At 42.4% G+C, this 22,804-nt stretch overlaps 1 protein-coding gene across 1 annotated transcript in view; it reads left to right on the forward strand.

Annotated features, from left to right (window-relative positions):
• The first annotated feature begins 329 nt into the window (after window positions 1-329).
• Window positions 330-22,804, forward strand: part of PPARGC1A (PPARG coactivator 1 alpha) — a 203,812-nt gene continuing 181,337 nt past the window's right edge. Inside the window, exon 1 of the mRNA XM_067562570.1 lies at window positions 330-385. The gene's annotated coding sequence lies outside the window, so the exon portion shown is untranslated. The remainder of the gene's footprint in view (window positions 386-22,804) is intronic.

Raw genomic sequence — 22,804 nt, forward strand, 5'->3', positions numbered from 1 at the left:
ACCAATAATATACTTGACATCTAATTAGGGCTATTTTACCAAAGCTTTTTCATTATATTGTATTGTGAACTCCCTGGCTGTACCTCTGCATTCACTGGAGCAGGTGGCACATGTCAGAGCGTAGTCACACTTTTCCAAATCTTTTCACACGTGGATTCTTCCTGTCCAAACCCCCCATCCTGTGGTGTGACATTTTCTTCATGACAGTCTGCCTCTGAACTGCACTTGCTGCTGCCTTGGTAAAGGCATGCAAAGATAGTGTAACAGCCAGTGGCCAATCGAGTTTGTGCAAGCTGCATCAGCTATGGATGAAACATCCACGAGAGAGAATAAGGACTTGGAAGAAGACTGGATAAAAGGGCTGCGACGGGAAGCTAGCTGGCAGGTTAGTGATACAAAGACATATGCTTTGGGAGTGCATTAAATCTAAGTACTAAAAATCTCTAAACTTTTTTAGCCTAAGTACAGGGGAGACACACACATTGATTTATAGCACAGCAATATCTGAAGGCATATTCATATGAGATATGTGATCATTATGTTTTCATTTTCTTGGAAAGAATAGTTATAGCATTCCAGATCCATTTATTCCAAATTGCAGAACAAGTAAACAGGATTTTATAAATCTACAGACATTACTAAATTTACACTTGCTTAATAAAGGTCCTTACATTAACAAGTTGCAGGTGTCTGCTGTAATATCAAAGGAAATATGTAGGTTTTGTCTGTGTAAATGCAAGTTCATGCCATTATAAAATTGTAATGCAACACCTGTCATCCTATTACTTCGTGGTGTCATAGTAACTTGTAAAAAGGAGGTTGTTTTAGCCTCTGTTGATGAGGTGGCCATTCTTTTAATACACAGTGAATGTTTTCCTGATTATGTTGTACTCACAATAGGTGTGCCTGGTATTCATCCCAAAGGCAGCCAGTTTCCATTAAAGTGTGCAAAGCAATAATGTTTACATTATGCAATAACTCTTTCAAATTTGCAGAATTAGATACTGCCATTTCATACCTGCTAAGCCCCACTGAGTGGCTTTGATTGCTCTTTACATTACGTCCTACAAATCATCTATGCACTTTTTATCTGCTCTATTGCATTTTAATTAGTCAATCAACAATAATCAAGAGATGTGTCATGAAGTTGATTCTTCTTTCTTTTGCTGCTCCTTATAAGGGGGTGTGGGTGTGATTTGTTTTGTGATGCCATTATAAAGAGAAATTCAGGTAAGGTGCTGATTTGATCTATTTCTATCAGGTGAAGTTGTACCAAGAGTCCAGGATTGGGGTGGGTTACTTGTAGCCCTCATGCCAAAATACATTTTTTCCATTGTAGGAAGAAAATTGTGTTTAATTTGACACCTTCCCTATAACTTTGCTTTAGAGAAGGGAATAGAACTCCCTATTCTGATTGTTTATGTCAACTGAACTGGCTGCATAAGTGGTGAAATGCAATTCTGCTGTCTAATACAAAATCAGGATTGTCTGAAGCAGAGGCCAAATGCTCCCCTCCCATCAGCACCACCCAGGGAAGAAAATGTGCACTAAATTGTGTGAATGGGGCCCAGAAGTTGAAGATGGAGGGCAGCAGCGTCTATGTGGCATTATTTATTTATTTTTATTTCAGTAGCACCCAGAGGCCGCAATCCTGTTTCGCTACATGCTGCACAAACACAGACTGGGTGACAGTTCCTGCCCTGAGAACTTACAGTCTAATTTAGGACAGAATACAATGAGTGAGTTAGTACCTGGAGGTTGGGGGGGAGGAAGGAAAGATGAGAGTAATGTGATAGGGACATGGTGTTAGTCAGCTAATCTATGTGCACAGTTAGATAGATTTGAGGTTCTAGCTTGTGATATTTCCATGTACATTTCTGTGTGTTTTGAGACCAGAACAAGGGAGTTGCTTCTCTAGGCAACATGATTTTCCCTGAAATCCACTGGCTTTCCTGTAACAAATAGTTTGATGTTAATACTGCTCAGAGGAGCATTAACTTTCAGTCTACACATCTGCCTCCTTTTGAGATGAGGAGGTGTGAGCCAATGGCAACCTAGCAACTGAACTGCCTTTGCTGCTAATAAGTGAGGGAGGTGGACAGGGAAGGTCCCAGACACTCCATCCTTGTGGTGCATAGGGATGGGATCGAGAAATCCTCAAGCTCCACAGCCTGAGGATACCATATGCCTGCTCCCTCACCAAGCATCTGATACCCCTTCTGCAGCTTCACAGTTGTGAACTTTTTGTATTCCCGTTTACCCATTCACACATTTTTATGGAGAAGGGGGTGATATGGTGTGAGATGTTTTGCCCTGGAATTGGCTCCCTATTCAGTTATTATGGGATTTTCAAAGACCTCTGTGGGAATGGGGTGCCCAAATCTCACTGAAATTGTAAATAATCTGGTATTGTTTTGCTCTGCAAGGCACCTGGGTACGAGGATGATGGGCCTGGCTTAGAACAGAATTCGGATGAATACTGCAGAGCTGGAGCTTCTCTCCAGTGGCACGTCCTAAAAAGCACCTAGGTGATGGTGTATGTTTCTTTCTTTTACATGGGCCAAGACTTTAGAAACATGAGCCTAAAGCTAGGTGCCTAAGTCCATATTTGGGTTCCTAAATAAGTGGCCTGAGCCTCCTGAGAGCTTAGCACTTCTGAAAATCAGGCTATTTATATGGACTCCTCCTACTGTGAAAGATCTGTGCAATAAACAAATACACCTGAATCAACATCAAATGTAAGAAGAAGAGGTTTTCAGCCTTTCTTTCAAGGGAATATAGTTTGGAAAATTGAATATATACTGTGGGTATGCTACACTGCCATGTTAGCCCAGGGTCAAACTCAGGCTTGAGCTCAAACCCCCACCCATTTCATCGACACACAAATCTTTCAGACTCAGGCTCAGATCCATGGGACCCTGTGGGGTGTTGGGTTTGAGCCCAAGTCAAGCAGGGACTTAGGATACAAGCCCTATTACTTTGCAGTGAAGACCCAGCTCCCTCAGACTCGGGACCTAGGAGTCTGTCAAAGGTATCCCACAATCCCATTGGCCAGCTTCCTTTTTTCTCTCTATCCTATGAATCACCAGTCAAATCCAGGGAAACAGGAAGCAGCTCCCCCCCACTTGTTGTAGTGTAGCAGCTTAGCTGGTCAGCATTTATCCCTCCCATTGTGTTCTGGCTGTGAGCTGCAGGCACACCTTCAGAGAACCTTCTTTCTTTGCAAGGGAAACTGACAGAAGAAGTCCTTTGTAACACGCACTGCTTCATAGTCACAGGAGCCTAGCCAGATTATGGTGACTTTCTGGTGCCAAGCCAGCAATACAGGGGACTTTAGTGAGAGTACCAGGAGTGACCATGCATACCAGCAAATAGTGAAGAAGCTGGAAGCTTTGGAAATTTCCAGACTGGTGGCCAGTGCAGGGAGCAAATTAAATGGCTCAAGACAGAGTTCAGGGAAGCCAGGGACCAGAGCTGCAGCTCAGGCAACTGCCCGACAACATTCCTGTTTTATGAGGAATTTGACTAGGTGGTTGGTATTGTGCCAAGCATGGAGCTAACAGTGGTGCCTGATGGTCAGCTGGGATGGTGACTTGCTGGACCTAGAATCCAGCATGGGGACTGATGGGAGCCAGCAGCGGGCACCAAGTAATGCCAACGTGGTGACTCTGTTGCTGAAACTGGTCCCAGAAGAGGCATTGCCACAGAAGGAGCTGCAGCAGCAGCAGCACATCCTGGGACTGTACTTGGAGGAGCTTTTTTCAGCCTGCCCCTCCCCGAGGAGCAGCCTGCCGTGAAGCCTACAGCAGACACGGAAGGGACAGAAGCTACCTCACAGCTTGGTAAGTTTCTGGCTTCTTTTTAATGTTTAATAGTACAGGAACGAGTGGGATTTCCATTCTATGGACCAATGCAAAAGTTGTTAGAAGCCCCAGCTAGCAGCTTGTATCCGCTAATGGTAGATTGTACACCAGCACCTTGGCATCTCCTCGCCCCCTCGCACCGCCACCATGTGGATTTCAAAATGGCGACGGGGAATACAACCCATGAAAGTGCCTTGAAAGTGAATTTTTAGGGGAAAGATGCAGATTTTTTGCTAGGGCTTTCCTGTGTGTTACATATACTAACCTGACATTGCCGTGCCTGTCAGTACGCTGCTGTGCAGCTGCTCAATGGCGCAATGAACTTCATGGAAACTGTGAACTGTGGAAATGTGCTTCATTTATAAATCTAGTCCATTTCAGTTAAATGTAGTTCATAGGTGACAAAACTGTTTGTCCCAAACATGACTGAAATGGGGTTTGAAATTTTGTCCAGAAAGTGCTGGAATGTGGAGGGAGAAGGGTTAGGAGGATGGCTGTGGAGTTCTGTGTGTTTTCATGCAGTCATAACAGGCGAAGCCACGTGGAAGCTCATGCAGCATCCTGTTGATGCATCCTGAATCCTCACGAATTCTGACCCAATCCCGGGTGCTGATAGCTGCAGACTTTTCCTGTAGCAGGAACTACAGATAGATAGTCCAATTCTGGGCATGGTATATTTTCCAGCTGGGTAGCTGACCAGCCCACTCCACTCATAGATGTGCTGTTCAGTCACTATATGTTTGAACACTGCTGGCATCTCTGCCTATTTCTTGACACAGGAGTGAAAGCTCAAGCAAGATAAGTCCTTCAGAAGGTGCCTCTTCCATACTGCCAGTTGCTAGGAGCACACTGGCCAAAATGACTGCTCGGTAGGATGTGTTGGCAAGCTGTTCAAACTTCCTGTAATGTGCAGGATGTACAGTCAAGTTTTCCCACAATGCATCATTATCAAAGGGCTAGAGCAGCCACATTTTGGGAGGGCACTAGGGAGTCTGGAATATGGTTGGTTTTACTCAGGTCTGTGTGCTGCAGTGTGGGACACCAGAGCCTCACATTGGAGCCTAAAAAATTTTAACCTAGGTTTGACATTTAGTGTAGACACTCTACCACTGGGCTTGCTAACCCCAGGTTAGTTGAATCGAGTCCCACTAACCCTGGGCTTACATTGTAGAGTCGGCTCCTAAAGGGACAATTTTTTCTTTAAAATGTGATAAAATTATAATTCACTTCCTATCACTTAACTTTTTAACTGTTTGTCCCACATTGTTCCCATACACAGTAGATTCCTCTATAATAGTGTCTACGACATTGTCTATTTATTGATATTCTATAAATAAAGATGGGCCTTCTTGCTGATTTTAAGCAATTCTTCAAAGCAGGTTTCCAAAACTCTGTCTGATCCCTTTTCCTGATGTTTCCTGGGAAACAACTTCTGACATCCTACAGATTTATAATTGTCATGAAACTGACATAATTTTACCATAGACAATCGCTCATTGGGGTGACCAGTTCTCTGCAGGGAGATTGAAGGTAAAAAATGTATCTATATAAAAGGGTGTGGAGGCTAATATTTAAAAAAAGAAGATAGACTCTGACAAATGGATTTTACTTCACATTTACACATTCAGGGCCAATTTCTGCCCTCAGGGATGCTGGCATAACTCCAATTGACTTAAATGGGAGTTTTGCCTGCATAAGTGAGAGGAAAATTTAGTCCAAAATGTCCCGAAAAATGAGAAATACTCCAGTCACAGCTACTTATCAGAGCAGCAAATCACTTTGCTGACATACTGAGATCTCAAAAGTTTTCCACCTAATTCATGGCTAAATCAGACCATGGCCTCTGTCTCAAGCCTACTTTAAGCTTTGCCTTTGGCGTGCTGAGTTACTATATAGCCTGAAAGAAATGTCTTTATTGGGCAAATAAGGGTACAGTGAAAAAAATATTGAAAGTAGTTCTTGAATCTTTTGTGATCCTTCTCCGAGATCAGCACACGGTTGATTGAAAATAGGCACTGTGTCAGAGCCTTCAACAGTCTGACGATCATTTTCTGACAGGATAATATGAACAGACATTCCTTGCCACTTCCATTTAAATTTTTATTCTATTCTTTATTTGTGGGGAATGGGGAAGAGTTTGGCTGAAATGAGAACTTATGTGGCTTCAGAAAAAGAGGAAACAGAGCTATATAAAATATAAAGACTCCTGTTCCCCAATGTCATGACATAGTGTTGTTTGAAAAAACAGTTATCAGTCACTCTGTGTGTGTGTCTTAAAAAGTTATTACAATGTTTAAAAAAAAAAGAATGGTGAAAAGGCGAGATAGAAATCACTTGGCTGAAGTAATGTGTAACTTCTCATGTTAATTCCTGTTCTGTGGTGTGGCGTAATCTATCCTAAAGCCTGTAAAATTTTCCATTCTTAAATTAATAAGCATTTAGCCTGAAGAAATTCTTCTGTCACGTGTAGTAAGAGAATCAGAAATTTTAAGCGACTAAAGTTTTCTTTTCCCCTCAAGGAAATGAATTCTATTTTTCTGATGATGAAAGCAATGAGTGAGAAACTCACACTTACTTTTTAAATGTTTGTTAGTGTTGATTGCAGTGCTATAGGCACTATTTTTTTACATTGGTGATAGTCCAGCAGGGCTATTCCACAGCCAGTAATCTACGAATGCACTACAGACAAGCATGTAACTATCTAAAAAAAACTTTTGTCCCCTCCCCATAGTGGATTCCCCCCCCCCTTTGAAGTAAAACTGATTACCTAAAACTGAGGCCTAATTTATATCATGAGAGCACCATCATGTGACATTTGCTCTGACTGAGAAAGATTGCAAACCTCTTCAAATAGTGAAGTCATTGGAGCTCCCTCTCTGAATAACTGTCCATAAAGGTTTCATGGTTTGGCTCCAAGCTAATAATTTTTCAAATTGTTCTTTTACAAAACGTTTCTTTCTATATGTATTTATATCATGACAGCCTTTAGAGTGGCCACTGTCGATCTAATTTTTATCTTTAAAATATCTTCAGTTACAAATATATTTTGTAATAGTCATTGACAACTATGAGGGCAAAAACATTTATGAAATAGCATATTCATTACACTCATTTTCAGGGCCATTTATAATTTATTATTAGGTACTATTTAGGGTGACTATGTATCATGAATTGGGCAGGACAGTCCTGAAATGCAGAGTTCAAGTCCCGGTCCTGGGCTCAGTAACTCTGGAACAGCATTTGTCTTGGATTCCCTGCAGTGCTGTGCCTGCCTGGGCCTCAGGGGTGGTGCCAGCCTCTTCCCTGGGGGAGGCGGGGCTGATGTGGGCCTTAGCTTCCCCTTGCCATGAGGCCCCAACCCTGCTCCTCTTCCTGCTGAGGCCTCACCCTCTGGGCAGTAGTAAGAGTCTCCCATGGAACCAAGGCCTCCATGGGGAGCCCTGGACCCTCTCTCTGCCCTACACGGCACACCCTGGGGGGGGAGGGACACAGACCGGGGGTTGCTCTCAGGCACCCTGCTGTCCCGCCCAGGGCAGGTAGAATAGTCTCACAGGGTCTGGGCTCCTGGCCAGCTCTTTACACAGCCTGGTTTGGCTTCTGGCCTGGCCAGGGGGTGAGACTTCAGGGGGAAGAGGAGGAACAGGGGCAGAATCTCAGGAAGAAGAGGAGGGGCAGGGGGCGAGGCCATATAGGGATGGGTCTCCTGCATGTGTCCCACTATTGCCTTTTGAAAAGGTGGTCACCCTAGTGCTATTGTTAATGCATTTTCGGCCTGATCCTAAGTATACTGAATTTGATTTGGAGTGTTTCCATTGACTTCAGTTAGCTATGATTCAGGCCCTTTGTTCATTTAGACCCCGATTTAACAAAGCATTTAAACCTGTGCTTAAATCCAATGGAACACAGTGGCACTTAAACAGAGGTTTAATGTTAAACATGTGTAAGTGTTTTGCTCAGGATGTACTTCAACATGTGTTTAGGTGCTTTTTTCCCTCATTTGGAGACCTAGACCTTGATTCAACAAGATACTTAATTACATATGCCTAACTTCAGGTATGAGAGAGTTTTCATGTTCTTAAAGTTAGACACATATTCAAGTACCTTGCTGAATCCAGGCCATAATCTGTTACAAACTAAAAGCTGTTACCCTAAAACCTTACCCCACTTGATTACTATTTTAGGTCCCAGTTATGCAAGCTGCTTCACATGGTCAGACTCCTATATGCTAACTGAAGCCCACAAAAGTCAGTGGGGCTCCATGAGAGCATGGGGTCTGCCCACATTGACTGATTTATAGGATTGGGGCTTAGTTCTCTGTCTCGCATTGGATCCTCTATTACAAATGCATGAGGCTGTGCAGACCCAGCCTGAATCGTGAGTTACAAGCAACTGAAAACAGATAGTCAGAATGAAAATGCTAAATTTTAGTCTAGGCTTCTGATCTTACTATATGTATATATATATATATATTTTACTTATTCTTCTAGTATTAACATAGGACATTTGATTATACATAAATATAAAATATCATGAGAAAAATATGGCCTATTAATAGAGAAAAGGCAGCTAATGAATGCCAGTGAAGTTTTATTTTAGAGTTATTAGACTCCAGAGGTGGTTTTCTGTCATCTCTGAGATTAGCCATGTACTTTTTGACCTTTACTCAACCCATCACATTAGACAGTACATATTTGGACACTTTGTATTTGGAAGGGAAGAACATGTTGTGCCCACTTCAGAATAGTTCATTACTGGACATCAGGGCACGTTTGAGGATGAGACCCCATACCCAAAGAAACAAAATGATTCCCCTTATTTCAGTTACTCCTAGGAGTATGTTCTCTCCTTGATCTTCTCATGAGCATTCAATGGGAGTTATTTTTTGAGTGATTGCACATGTCCATTCCACTGTAGGCAGGTATGCGCCTTGGGCACAGTTTTCAGAGATTATTCCCATGCAGGTATAAAAGGCCATGCTGCCCCCCGAACTCCCTCAGTTTCTTCCTACCACCAGTGACATTTGTTGAAGCTGTGATCTTTGCGTTTCAAAAAATCCTCCCTCACCTTTGTATATAGTTCCTGTCAGGTAGAGTACTGTTTCTTGTATATAGTTACAAATCAGAATAATTTTAGTCTAGTTCTTAGTGTAGACCACGCTTCGTTGACCGTTTGGGTAGTGGGCCCAGTACTGCACTCATGTTGCTATCTCCCAGCTTTAAGGCCTGTCACACTTGTGGCAAGCCAATGCCAACCAACAAACCCCACCCCAGCTGCTTGAAATGACTGGGGGAAGGCCACATAGATGACAAATGTCAAATTTGTAGAGGGTTCAAGGCCTGTTCAAAAAAGGACAGGGTAGCCAGGATCAAAATATTTGCTCATGGAGTCTGCACTTCATCCTACTCTGAATGGATACCAAGCACGTCCGAGTCAGTCAGGAGTGCTCCACCCACTCTATCTGAATCTTTGGGCAAACCAGCATCACTGGTACGAAAGAAAAGACTTTGTAAGTCTTCAAAGGACTCAGTACCGGAGCCTGCAAGATCTGGGTGCTGCAAAGAACACTCCCAGACACAATCACCCTGCAAAGAGAAATTGCTGACTCCAAAACCTAGGAAGGCCCATTGAGATTGCTTCCAGGACAGATACAACTCCTGGTTCTGCAGGGTCAGGAGCCTTTGGTGGTACAGTCTACTCCCAAAGCGTTCAAGGCAGCTTGGGAACTAATGAACTAGTTGGTACTAGGGATGTAAAAATTCCTTTAATTATTAATCTGTTTAAACGTTCTAAAAATAGAACATAGAAATAGAACGGTTAAACGAGCGGGGGGCAGGGAGCTCCCCCCTCATGTGTGCAGAGCTGCAGCTCTGCGTACAGTGGCACAAGGCACCAGAGGGCACTCACGCTGCCCTGATGGTAACTGGGGAGGGAAAAATCTCCAACAACTGTGCACAAGGTGCATATACACCTACAGTAGAATGGACGTGTTGAACACATCTTGAAGAACAACAGTTATGGGAAGGTACATAACCATTTTTTACTTGCATTAAAAGGGAAACATCTGCAAAGAACAAGACTGTCAATCCCTCGAATAATCAGGTTCATTCATAGTCCCAAGAGTGTTATCACAGGTGCTCCAGGATAATACGCAGTAGGTTTTGGATAATAAGATATATAATTAGGGAAAAGAGAAAGTAAAGATATTAGGAGCAAAGTCTGATATTATAAGGCCTATGCTTTTAGCAATTAAACAACATAAGACCAACATAAGAAAGAATAAGAATCTGCTTCTGTGAACCTCAGCTATTTAATACTCTGTGAAATGCACAGTGCTTGCTGTGCTTAGTTTGTTGTTGCTCAGTACTTTAAGTCTGTTCATAGCCATTCAGAGCACTTAGGATCTAAAGATATACTCATCCTTTGCTAGGACAAGGTCAATTATTCTCAATTTATTGCCAGTACAGAAGTGTTCATGCAATTTATTTATGAGCTGCTTTTTTGGTATTAAAGAAATTGATGGTGAAATGGGCATTTTATTTTAAAATAACTTTCTCTGTGACATATTTATATATAAAGCACGTGTGTGTGTGTTTAAAAAATAAATAAACCCTATCTTTTTGTTTTCCCAAGATACCCTGTTAACTTCTTTTAAACTTGATAAATTATTCTCAGGCTCTCTTTAGTGATTTACATGGAGGGTACAGACACTTGTTTCGGGGCATGGAATTGTGTAACTAGCAACTTGTCTCATTTGGAACTTCATTTTGCTGTTAAAACGACTCAGAATAATTCCTCCATTTATCCACCATGCTACTAGTGTGAGTCAAGACGAAACACCTGAAAGCACTACTTGAAGTAGTGCTTAACATCAGCATGGTTCCAGTGAAATCAAGGGAACTTGGGCCATTTCCACAAAGCATTTACGGATACGCTGACATCCATCTCTGTTCAATAAAGCAGCTTAATTCAGTGGGACTTAAGCATGTGCCTAAAGCTAAGGCTATGTCTACACTGCCGTGGGAAGTCAACTTTGTTTAATTCGACTTCCAGCAGGCGATTTTTAGAAATCGCAGCAGAGTGTACACATTACGGTGTTTGCGCTGGTCTCTTGCGTTCAGACTGACCAGCCTTAATTCGAATTAGAAAGTAGTGCAGTGTGGGTAGCTATCCCACAGTGCAACTAGCCACAGTGGCTGTTGGGACAAGTGTCATCGTCCCAGGATGCAACGGTGCTTCCGCCCCTTCTTCCCCCCCACAAACAAACAGGAAAAGTATTTTTGCACTGTTTTTTTACTCCCCGTGATCGCCATGCTGCAGACACATGGAGCCAGCTCAACTCTGCACTATAATTGTGAGTGTGACAAATACATCGCGGCTTATCATCGATTATTTTAGAAATAGAGCAAGAAGGTGAAGAAGACAGTACACCGATGCCACTGAGGCTGCCCTGCTACAAGCCATCGAGCAGAAAAATTCCCAATTGCTGCAGGCTGTAACGTGTCATCTGCAGTCCATGGAGCGCAGGTTCTGGTGCAGGGAAACAAGCACAGACTGGTGGGACCGCATCGTTATGCAGCTGTGGGATGATGATCAGTGGCTGCAAAACTTTTGTATACGAAAGGCAACTTTCCTTGAACTGTGCTCAGGCACCGTCCCTGAAGCGCATGAACACTCCTTTGAAACAAGCTATGACGGTGGAGAAGAGAGTCGCTATTGCTCTCTGGAAGCTGGCAACTCCCGACTGTTACCGCTCGGTGGGGAATCAATTCGGAGTTGATAAATCTACAGTGGGCATAGCCGTGAAACAAGTGTGCAGTGCCATAAATAGACTTCTGCTACGAAGGGTAGTGACTTTGGGACATAGTGGAGGGGCTTGCCATGATGGGCTTCCCAAACTGTGGGGGGGCCATTGATGGGACGCACATCCCCATCTTAGCGCCTGCACACCTAGCGACCGAGTACATAAACCACAAGGGGTACTGTTCCATGGTCCTGCAGGGGCTTGTGGATCACAGGGGTCGTTTCACAGACATCTTTGTGGGGTGGTCTGGGAAGGTGCAACGACGCTTGTGTATTTCATAACTCGGGGCTGTTCTCTAAGATGCAAAAAATTCATATCGGGGGTGTGGAAATGCCCATAGTGATCCTGGAGGATCCTGCTTACCCCTTGCTCCCTTGGCTAATGAGCCATACACCGGTCACCTTGACAGCGACAAGGAGTGTTTTAATAAGAGGTTAAGCAGTTGCAGAATGGTTGTAGAATGTGCCTTTGGGCATTTAAAGGGTAGATGGAGGAGTCTCCTGACTAGGCTGGACATGAGTGAGAAGTACCTCCCTTCTGTGATATCTGTGTGCTATGTTCTTCATAATGTGTGTGAAGCAAAGGGGGAAAGGTTCCCTCAGGGTTGGGCTGTGGAGGCAGAAAGACTGGTTGCCAATTATGAGCAGCCAGATGCCAGCACTACGCTGAGAGCTAACTGTGGAGCGCTTTGCATTAGGGAAGCTTTGAAAACCAGGTTCTGCAATGAGATGCAGGACTGATTTCTGTTCCTGTATGTTGTTTGCCTTTGGTGAAACCATCCCCCACCCCCACGATATCTGTGCCTACCAAATCCCTCCTGAACAAGATATGTTTTAATAAAGAAACATTTTTGAATGATGCAAAACTTTATTTCTTAACATTCAAATCATGGGGGATGGTTGGGGGGGAGGGTTCATTCACTGTCTCAAGGGGGAGGGTGGTAGCTTGCTGGCCAGCAGTCAGTGTGGCCACCAAAGCTTTCTGATCACCTCCACTAGGGTGGCGGAGAGCACGTACTGCAGCCTGGACAATCTCCTCTGAGACCTCTTGGGAGAGAGGCCGGGGGAGGGGGGAAAAGCACTCGGTTGAGGAGCATTATGGAGGGGCTGCAGCAGGACTCTCTCCTGCCTCTGCTCCTCCTGAAGCTCCACAAGCCGCCAGAGCATGTCTGCCTGGTCCCGCATGATCCGCAGCATTTCCTGCATGGTGCTGAGATCATGCTCCATCATTTCCCAGCAACTCTCCCTGTCCATGTCCATATTCTGTGACAAGGTCAGCCACCTAGCTCTTTGCTCTGTCTCTGTGACTGCTGAAGTGTTCATGGGTTTCTCAAACATGTCATCTCGGGTTCTTTTCCCCTCTTTCTAATCTGAGACAGTCTGTCCGCAGCATTTCTTAAGGGTCTGTCCAGTGCCGAGGTGTCTACAGAATGAAAGAAAAATAACAAGGTAGTCACAGTTAGCATAGTGAAGAAAATTATACAAATGTAACAATTTAGATAATGATCCCATGATACAATGTAGCAAAGGATTTCCTCTCTCTTCTTGTATTTCAAACCATTACAGAGAGCAACTGCGGATGGCATGGTGTGTGTGTGTGTGGGAAATCTCTACTTTTATTTTAAACCAAGACAGAGAGGAACTGCAGATACCATGGAGGGGGGGAGGCTATGCTGAAAACACAGATTTGCTGGACACAGTGGGGTACCAGCAGTGTTCTGCCGTGATGCAGGCTACCTTGATTGCAGTGAAGAATCCTACTGTGGAGGGAGGAACAAGCCAGCCCTCATCTGAAAAGTTTTTCGAAGGATAACAGATTACATACGTGATTTTACCTGAGATATCAACTGATGATAAACATAGCATTTTTTATCACATAAAAAAACTCATCCCTGGGTAACACCCCAGTACAGTCACCGAAATACCTGAGATCCCCTTCGTGCCCCTCGCCCCACCCAATGTACAAGGACAGAAATGCTAATAAGGAAGAAAACTCACCAGATTCGCCTTCCCCGGGATCATTTGTGCTGTCCTGTGTGCTGCTGGACTGCTCGGGGGTCAGGAATAAGTCCTGACTTTCAGGGAGAATGGACACCCTGCTTTCCTGCACCCTGCTCTCCTCAGCTTCTTCCTCCTCCTCATCCACGGAGTCCTCATCGTTGACCATGGACTGTGACCTAACGGAGGTATCGATGCTGTGGGGAGGTATCAATGCTGCCGGGAGGCACCGTGGTGGGATCCCCACCTAGAAATGCGTGCACCTCATCATAGAACCTGCATTTTTTTGGGTGATGACCCAGAATGGCTGTTAGATTCCCTGGCTTTCTGATATAACTAGCGCAGCTCCTTTATCTTCATGCAGCACTGCTGAGCATCCCTCTGGTGTCCCTTCTCCAGCATGCCCTGGGATATCTTCCCATAAATGTCCAGATTCCTTTTGCTGGCTCTGAGCTGAGCCAGAATGGACCCTTCGCCCCACAGCCCGATGAGGAGTGCATTTGGGCGTCTGGGCTTTGCAGTAGCCCTGCGGAGAACAGTCAGTGGCAAAGCTCTCTCCACGCTGGCTGCAAATCTTCCTGGGGCTTGAGGGGAGGGGACTTTTCCTGCTAGCGTGACCACTGAGCAGCACAGCGCGACTGTGCAGAGCAGTCAAAACGGGGCATTGTGGGATACATTCCGGAGGTCAATTAATTCAAATTAAGTTCCTTTGCGTCTACACTGACACTAAGTCAACTTAACAAATTTGAATTAGGTGCTATGCCACTTGCAGAGGTGGTCTTATTAAGTCGATTTTACAGGCACCTTAATTCGAATTAAGAGTGGTGCCAGAGTCGCGCAGGTGTTACTAAGTCGACTTAAGTGACTTTAAGTCGACCTAAGTCGCCAGTGTAGACCAGGCCTAAGCATGTTTTTAGTGTCTTGCTGGAAAGTGATGGACTACTGAATTGGGGACGTAAGCATTAATATATCCAGTAGTAAGTGAGTGGAGATCAGGCCCTACACCTGCTCAACTAATGTAAAAAATTATTTGCAAATGATTTGATAACTAACAAAAATAATGAAATCATTTATTTAACATATGTAGTTTGAGCCTCTTACAGAGCCGCCAGAATAATGGGAAAAATTATTTGCTGAATAATTGAAAGAGTGAAGGCTGCCAGAATTCATCCAATAAATTGTTTGACTATTATTGGAAAAGCTCTACATCTAATATTTGTGCAGATGCTGGGCCTTGGTATCACAACACAGAGATGCCACATAAAAATAAATTGTTCATTTTATTAGATTTGCACACCCTGACACAGCACTTCCTTTCAGTCTCAGAAAGTATCCTGAGGAAGGAAAAGGTTGAAGTACTCGTTACCAATAATGGGTTCAATTCTCCGGTGTTCTCCAACTGCTTTGTACCACACTAACAGCCCAGAGCAGATAAAATCCCAGTTAAATAGCCCTGAAAGGATTCATCCTAATTTGGAAAATATTCTGGTGATGTAGAGCTGTCATAACCACTCCTACACAGCCTCTCCTCCTGGCTCACGGTGAAGGAGGAGTGGCTAGGGCAAAAAGGTATGGCTAGAGCACCCCTGCATGCCAGCCGTACATGATTACTGGGATGCCCAATAGGGCTTTTGGCAATGGAATAAGAGAGAGCAGCCATCAGACTGCTCTGTTTTGCTCAAGAGTCAGCGACAGCATCCTCCAGCCTGAGGACCTGATAGTTGCAAATTTGGTTCAAAGATACCACTCCAGATTCGCACCAAGCAAAGCTCAGTCCATCCAGGAAAACTTGACCCTTGTTTGTTTACAAATGTAACCCCTTATTTTTGGGTAGTGAATTGTTCATGAATATGCTTCCTGTTTGTAGTAGTTTGGACAAATATTTTTTCAGGTCTGGTTTTTTCAGGAACTACTTGCTTCAACTATTTTTTATGGTCCCTCAATGGATTTAAAAAAAAATGGATTTAGTTGGTCCCTCAATGGATTTAAAAAAAAATGTGGGTAATGAATAACAATTCACTTCCAGGGTGAATGTTCAGCCATAGACCAGTCATCTAGAAGTTCATGAGCCTTGTGGGATTTGCAGAGATTTTCACGAATACGCAGTGATTTTCTGAATACCCCAGATTAATCACCCCAGGAATCACAGTGTGCCACATTCAGAACTTCTGTTCACACAAATATTTTTAATCAATTTTTTTTTTTTGCTATTCATAGCCTGTAAATGCAACATAGCAATGTGTATATTTTAAAAAAAATAAACAAACCCTAAAACTCTACCAAAACATGACACTCCATTGGGCATAATTCCCCACTGCCTTCCCTGGGCGAGGACAAGAGCAAATAACCCATGGTGTGTAGTCAGGTTGTTTAATGCACTACAAGCAGAAGTTCGGATACTACAATGGTATATGAACCTATAGAGGAGAAAAGAGCATTGAACCAGATCTAATTCTTATTCCAAGTTGGGAAGAAGAGCTGTTAGTCAGCAAGTAAATGTTGCTGCCTGCTCCTTCCTTCAACAGATCTGTGTGTGTTGCCTTCTGATATGCCCCCCAGCCTTCATCTATTCAGGGAGTTAGAGCCTTTAGTCAGTTCCCAATGCTGGGACTCCTGGAAGGCAGTGCAGCATGTTGCAGCTGAGAGCCACTAGTTAAGTAACAAGTCGCTTAGGTCTCCAACAGCTGTCACTGTTTTTTTTTTTTTTTTTAAAGAAATGTTACAAATGTAGTTTCTCTGATTCTCCAAAGAGTACTTCTTTTCATGACCACGGGAATTCAAAATAACCAGCGTTTGACAACAGAAATGAAGTGACTAAACTAGATGCCTTAATAAGCCCTTGGTGTTAATAAGAATGCTATAGAGCAAAGTCACAAGTGTACCATCATGAACTTCCTTGATTAGTTTAACTAGAGGACAAAAGGTCTTCAACATTTAAAATAGCTGACAAAGATCTATTCCCAAGCCTTTCCCTCTAGCTAAACCTGTTTGGTAGACAATCTCTAGGACACAGACAGTACTGTACTGTACTTTTGACTTTTAGCACATTCTCCACTGTACTTCATCCCAAGCTATTTTTCTGCAACATGAGCTGGATTTTGCTTCTCTGCAAAATGAATATAGAAGGCTGCAAAATCCAAATTAGATGACGTGTCTTTTGTTACAGATATTTTATTACTAAGCAGATTTTTTTTATTTTAGCATATACAATATAGGCTCAATCATGCATTGTATCTGTTTATTTTATAATGGCAAAATACATCAAATGTTACACCTTTTTATATCTTGATTTAGAAATCACTCCAGAATATCATTGTAAATGAGATGCTACTTCACGTTCATGTATTTTGCTTGTTTTTAATAGCAAATTAAAAACAATATTTGGTAAAATTGATTTTTAAACTAATAACATGAATTGTAGGAGCTGATAAATGTGAGATTAATGGCTAAGAAAGCAGACATTTCAGATGGCTAATTTAGATTTTTATCATTTATTAATCATAAAAAGTAAACCTGCTATATAACTAATTTTAGTTTTATCAAGAAGATGAATTGTTCCAGCTAATTAATGTATAGATATTCTATGCCAAAGGCATTCACAGGAATCTGTTAATCATTTAACTGTGTCATGGCATATGCTTTGTCTTCATAAACCAATTAAAACACACAACTCCCTTCACTGAAATGTGTATAGGTCTTCAGTGCCTAAAGCAAATTAAAATAGCATTTGTCTTAGAATATGCTTCAGTATTGCAGATGCAGAATTCATTGGGTATAGTGTCTTCAGGCAAAAAACATAGGTAAACCAGACATATTGCTTTATTGGAAAGACTGGCTCCATTTCTAGCATGTCAGGTGGGACTGCAAATTAAGGTTCTGATCCTGTAAACATTTACACACATGCTTAACTTGTGCCGTGCAAGTAAGTCCCCTGGCAGTCAGTGGCACTACTCACATGCTTAAAGTTAAGTATGTGCATAAACGTTTGCTGGATTGGCACCTACAGCTAGAAGAAGTGCTGTGCAACTGAGGAAGGACCTTCTGGATTGCTTCTTGGCACCCATATCAGAGTTAATTAAAGTACAGTGAGATATGAGGAAGACCTTGTCAAATTGATGAATGTCATCCCTGCTGTCAGTGTTACGTAGTGATGTGGCATCTCCTCATCTTGTGAGGCTGGGATGCAGAAAGGAGAAGACAGTGGGGACAACAGAAGAAATGGGCAGGCTGAGCTATAGCCAGGCAATTTATGCTCTTTATGTGTGTGTGCGTGCATGCACGCACACGCAACTGGCGGATCTGCATAAGAGCACAATACTGGTGCTCCCTACCCCAGGTTTGGCTAGGACGGGGAAGCTGTATTGTTGTAAAAACTAAACCAAAAGGGTTTCCTGGAGGCAGGGAGAGTGTTTTTCTTGAAATACTTAGTGCAGGTTTAAAGTATTTCAACCCATACCTAATGAGAGATTGTATGCCAGATGTATGTATTATTTACTCTCATTCCCCTAGAGCGTCCAGGGAGAGCTACCATCTGCTCCTGCCTCAGGATATCTCTCTGGGTATCAGAGTCCAGGATGGGTCATGTCCCAGGCTCATCCTGTTTTGCAGATAGCCTCCATCCACTGTTCTTCTAAGGTCTCCTGCAGACATGCACTGCAGTTCTGGAGACACACCCATTTTGTGACCCCTCTTTATGAAACTGAACTCATGGCAGTGGCACAGGTATAGGAGTTTGGGGCAGACACTAGAGGATTGTCACATACTGAAGTTTGTGCCTTACAGCTGGGAGTTCCTTTGAATAGCTTTCCTAGATTTGCTTCAATTGGCCGTTACTGAGCATGCTGGTTTTGCATCATTCCTGTCTCTTACTGGCTATTCCAGAAGAGAGGGACCAAGGTAAGAGCCTCGGATACAATTAGAGTGGGATTTTCAAAAATGCCAGCATTAGCCTGTCTCAGTTCTCACTGGCGGCAATGATCATAAGCTTTAGTGAGAACAGAATTAGGCCAGTGCTGAGCATTTTTGTAAATCCTACCATTAACTTGCTTGGTTGTGTGGTGAGACATCTCTAAAACACCAGGATAGCACCACAATATTTCTAATACACATGTCCTTGGTATTAGCATCCTGATAGTGTGTACTGCAAATGGATAGGGTACAAAATATCCATTGAAGTGACAGATTTTAAAAAAGGTAAAGAGGTTTTTGGAGTGCAGAGGTAAATGAACCATGATAGCTCATTACACTTACATTGAGCCCATGCATCCCATGCCACAGAAAAACAAAAAAATCTCCCATTGAGAGAGGAAGGAGAAACTTGTGTTTAAGACACTGAACTGCGGTTTAGGAGATTTGATCCTGTCACAGATTTGCTGTCTGAACTTGGGGCAAATAAATAATTTAGGAGTAAATTGTGTAACACTTACTCACATTGGTGAGCTTACTCACTTGAGTAGTCACATGATCAGTAAATCCTCATCACCATCAAAGTTGCACTATGTAGCCCATTAGCTACATCTGTAAAATGGGGATAATAATACTTCTTCCCTCTGCCCCCTTTGTCTGTCTTCTCTGTTTAGATTGTGAGCTCTTTGGGGCAAGGACTGTCTCTTCTATATACACCTACAAGTACCACATTGGGGCCCAATCTTGGCATGGGCCTCTGAAGTGCTGCTTTCAGTTGGAGATTTTCCTATGTAAATCATATTCAGCTGGACCCTATCTATAGGTAAAAAAGGCAAAACTCCTGCCCTTCAATTATATTGGTCCATGGGGGGAAAAAAGAAAAGAAAAGAAAAGAAATTCCATTACAAATATCACTGCCTGTTGGAAAAACTTGAGAGTTGTGACACAAAATGACAATCAATAAGAAGCTTAAGTTTTAAGGCTGGATTTCTATGCTTTATTCATGCAAGTCTGTTTCTTCCACAGGACTTGAATTAAAGATGAATGTGAAAGTGTTTAGGTTTTATTTGCAGCATTGTACAAATGTCAAAATGAATACAGGCAGCAGCCAGACAGAAAACAGACAACAACAAAAATAAAAAAGCAGCAAACAAAATAATCAGCGCTAGTGAATTCAAGTCTAAACCATAGGTTTTCCGTTTTACAACCCATACATTCCTATACAGTGTTATTTTATTTGTATTCCTAATACATTATCTGTAGGCAACATTATGGATAAAACATTGTTGCTAAAATAGAAGGAAAAATGTAGTTATTGCTATAATAAACAGCTTGAGAAAATCTTTTTAAGAAGCCTATGTGCGGTAATACAAAGGGAAACAGCATTAGAGTGCAACATCAATAATTTAAAACAATGTTACATCCATTTTTTACCGTACTGCTTTCCTAAGAGATAAAGTTCAGTCTTTTCAGATTCTAGTTCTTGGAGTTTAAAGCCACATATGCCTTCTTAGGTCAAGAGTCCATAGCTTTATGATGGACCTATTCATAAGACTAAGTAAAAGCATATTTTTGGGTGCACGCAGCACAGGGAACTGGAAGGTGCAAGAGTGTACCATTGTAGCTGAGTGCTTATAGGCATACTCACAATGTTGTTCAAGTGATAGCTGTGCTATAAAGCAGAAGAGCGGTTGGCCATAGGTTTTCTGGGATTTTGAGGGAAATAGTAATTTTAGGTTATGTTGCCCTAGTTTTAACTGACTTCTGGGAATAACAGTGGGAAAATGGATCCTTATAAAGACTGGAAGAATACTGCTGGGAGGGAGGGGGAGAAACTGGGTCCTTATGGAGCATTGAGCCTGGTTTATAAATTGCGTGTGGAAATGTAAGTCATTGTGCACTTACAAACTTGGGACTTTTGTATGGCTATTACTTGACTACAGAGGGAAACCTTCCCTGAAAAAGAACATGTCGCAATGCCAAGGAAATAGGGGCATGGTGGTTTAATAACAGCTAAGAAAAAGTCAGTGGGTAAATCAAAGAAATAAAAATGTTTTTCTCTTCTGTGCATGAAAAAAGAACTATTTCATGAAAAATCAGGCTCCTTGTCAGTTAAACTTATTGGTAAGTGTGAAGCCTGAAAACTGTTCACTTCTTGTTTATATTGACATTTGGAAACAGTTCCTTCCTTTTGTTATGAACAATGTACCAAGCAATAGCTTTTCAGTGCATGTAAAATCTTTAGTGGCACAAACCTCACAAAAATAAATGATACTTTGTATGAATTCTGAGTGAATACACATAAACTGAGAATACAGTTAGGACAGCTGCCAGTGCTTAAAGGTCAGTAAAGCATAGCATTAAACGGCACATTTTGTGCTCCCAGACACGTAACTCATGATACATTTTATGCAGTACATTTCTGAAACATCTACAGACACATTTTCTTCAATAATTCACAATCTTTAAAAGCTTTTTTTCTTTTGACAATCAATAGCAGGACTTGGTGTCTGTAAAACTTGCTGGTGCTGGACTTCAATGATCAGTTTAATTGGAGAACAGATGGTGTTAAACTTTTATAAAAGCTGACAGAGGAATCTGTTTCCAAGCTTTTCCCTCTAGCTAAACTTGTAACATGCAGGCCCAGTCCTTAGGACACATATATTGTACTTCTGACCGTTAGCCCATTGCTCATCCCATTTTATCTTGGGCAATCTTTTCCCCTGCAAACTGAGTGTTTATCTATAAAGCAAGAATAGGAGGATTCAGAACCTATATTAGTATGAGAAACTCAGTGGGAAATGTCATCTCTACTACAAGACTTTTTCCTGCTTCTGTTTGTTAGTGTAAAGTCAGCAGAAGTAAATTAGCTAGCAGATTTCAATGGAGACTGTTACCAGTGTCCTCTGCCAAATACTGCATGGAGTGCCAAATTAGAATTGATTTCTCAATAAAATTGAGTTCAGCCTCCCCAACATAATCTCAGACAGAAATGACAAAACCTCTCTAACTCACTTTTTAATTTTATTATTTTCAGTCAGTTTTGTTCTTGGATGTTTTTCCTTCCATAATTGCTTGTTATCGTCTTCCTAGCATCTTTTCCCTAGTCCAGGAGAACAAAAGCTCATCTGATTTTACAAGCCGTTCAGGATAGTCAGAGGATCATTGCATAATTGCCACCTCCCATTTCCCTTCCCCAAATTGAATTCTATGAAGACTCTTCCGGCATTTGAGCCAGGAGTGCAAGCTCTCTCTCTGTGCTGTGACTCATAAACTCAGAGCACAAGCTGTTTACAAGCCGCTCCTCCCCCAAACGCACAGCACATTGCTTTCGGAACCACCAACCAACCTAATTAAAACAATTTTTTTCCTATTGAAGGAGTAATTCCCCAAATGCTCCACCTCGCCAAATGCTGTGTCTGCTCAGTTCACTACCTCTCTCCAGCTCCCACAGAGGCTCATCTTATTGTAAAGAAAATCAATGCCTTCTAATGTGGCTTTAATTCTTAAATTTGGTGCATTTATCACACTTCTAGAGAACCTCCTCTAATAAATAGAAGTGCTTGAATGTCTTCTTTGCAAAAGGCCATATACAGTCGGTGACTTAAAATATTGGCAATCCCTGTACTGTGATCTAGTTTGAGAGACATTCAGAATGAAATAAAACAGAATTTTTTGAAGGGCGAGGAATCACTATTGTTTAAATTCTGTGACATTCAAGGGAATTCCAGATAACAGCATTGAAGGTGCCGAAAGACTCTGCACCTACCCTCTGGTATATACCAGCTACTGAAACTAGTGGCATATCCATTCTGTACTTGGGAAAGAGTGGAAGGGTATATTTGCAAGGAGGGCAAAGTTGCAAGGAGTGGATTGGGAAACTATGGGAAAATGATTAAAGACCTGTTTTTAACGATGCTCAGCTCTCTATGACTTCACATGGAGTTGTGAGTGCTCAGCACCTCTGAAAATCAGGCTCCCAAGTGACTTGACCAAAGCATCATGGGGAGTCACTGTCAAGGCTTGATCCTGTAAGGTGCTGAGTGCATTGGTCCTGATCCAGTAAAACATTTAAATATATGCTGAACTCTAAGCAAGTGAACAATCCCATTGAAGTCAGTGGGATGCCCACGTTTAAAGTTTAGCTCATGCTTAAGTGCTTTGCTGAATCAGGGCCAGAATGCTCCCTCATTCAGTAGGCCATACTGTGCCTTATGCTAATGAGCTGCTATTCCCTG

The sequence above is a fragment of the Emydura macquarii genome, unplaced genomic scaffold (genome assembly GCF_026122565.2).
Source record: "Emydura macquarii macquarii isolate MOO-44397 ecotype Brisbane River unplaced genomic scaffold, CSIRO-AGI_Emac_v2 contig_2448, whole genome shotgun sequence".
Classification (NCBI taxonomy): Eukaryota; Metazoa; Chordata; order Testudines; family Chelidae; genus Emydura; species Emydura macquarii.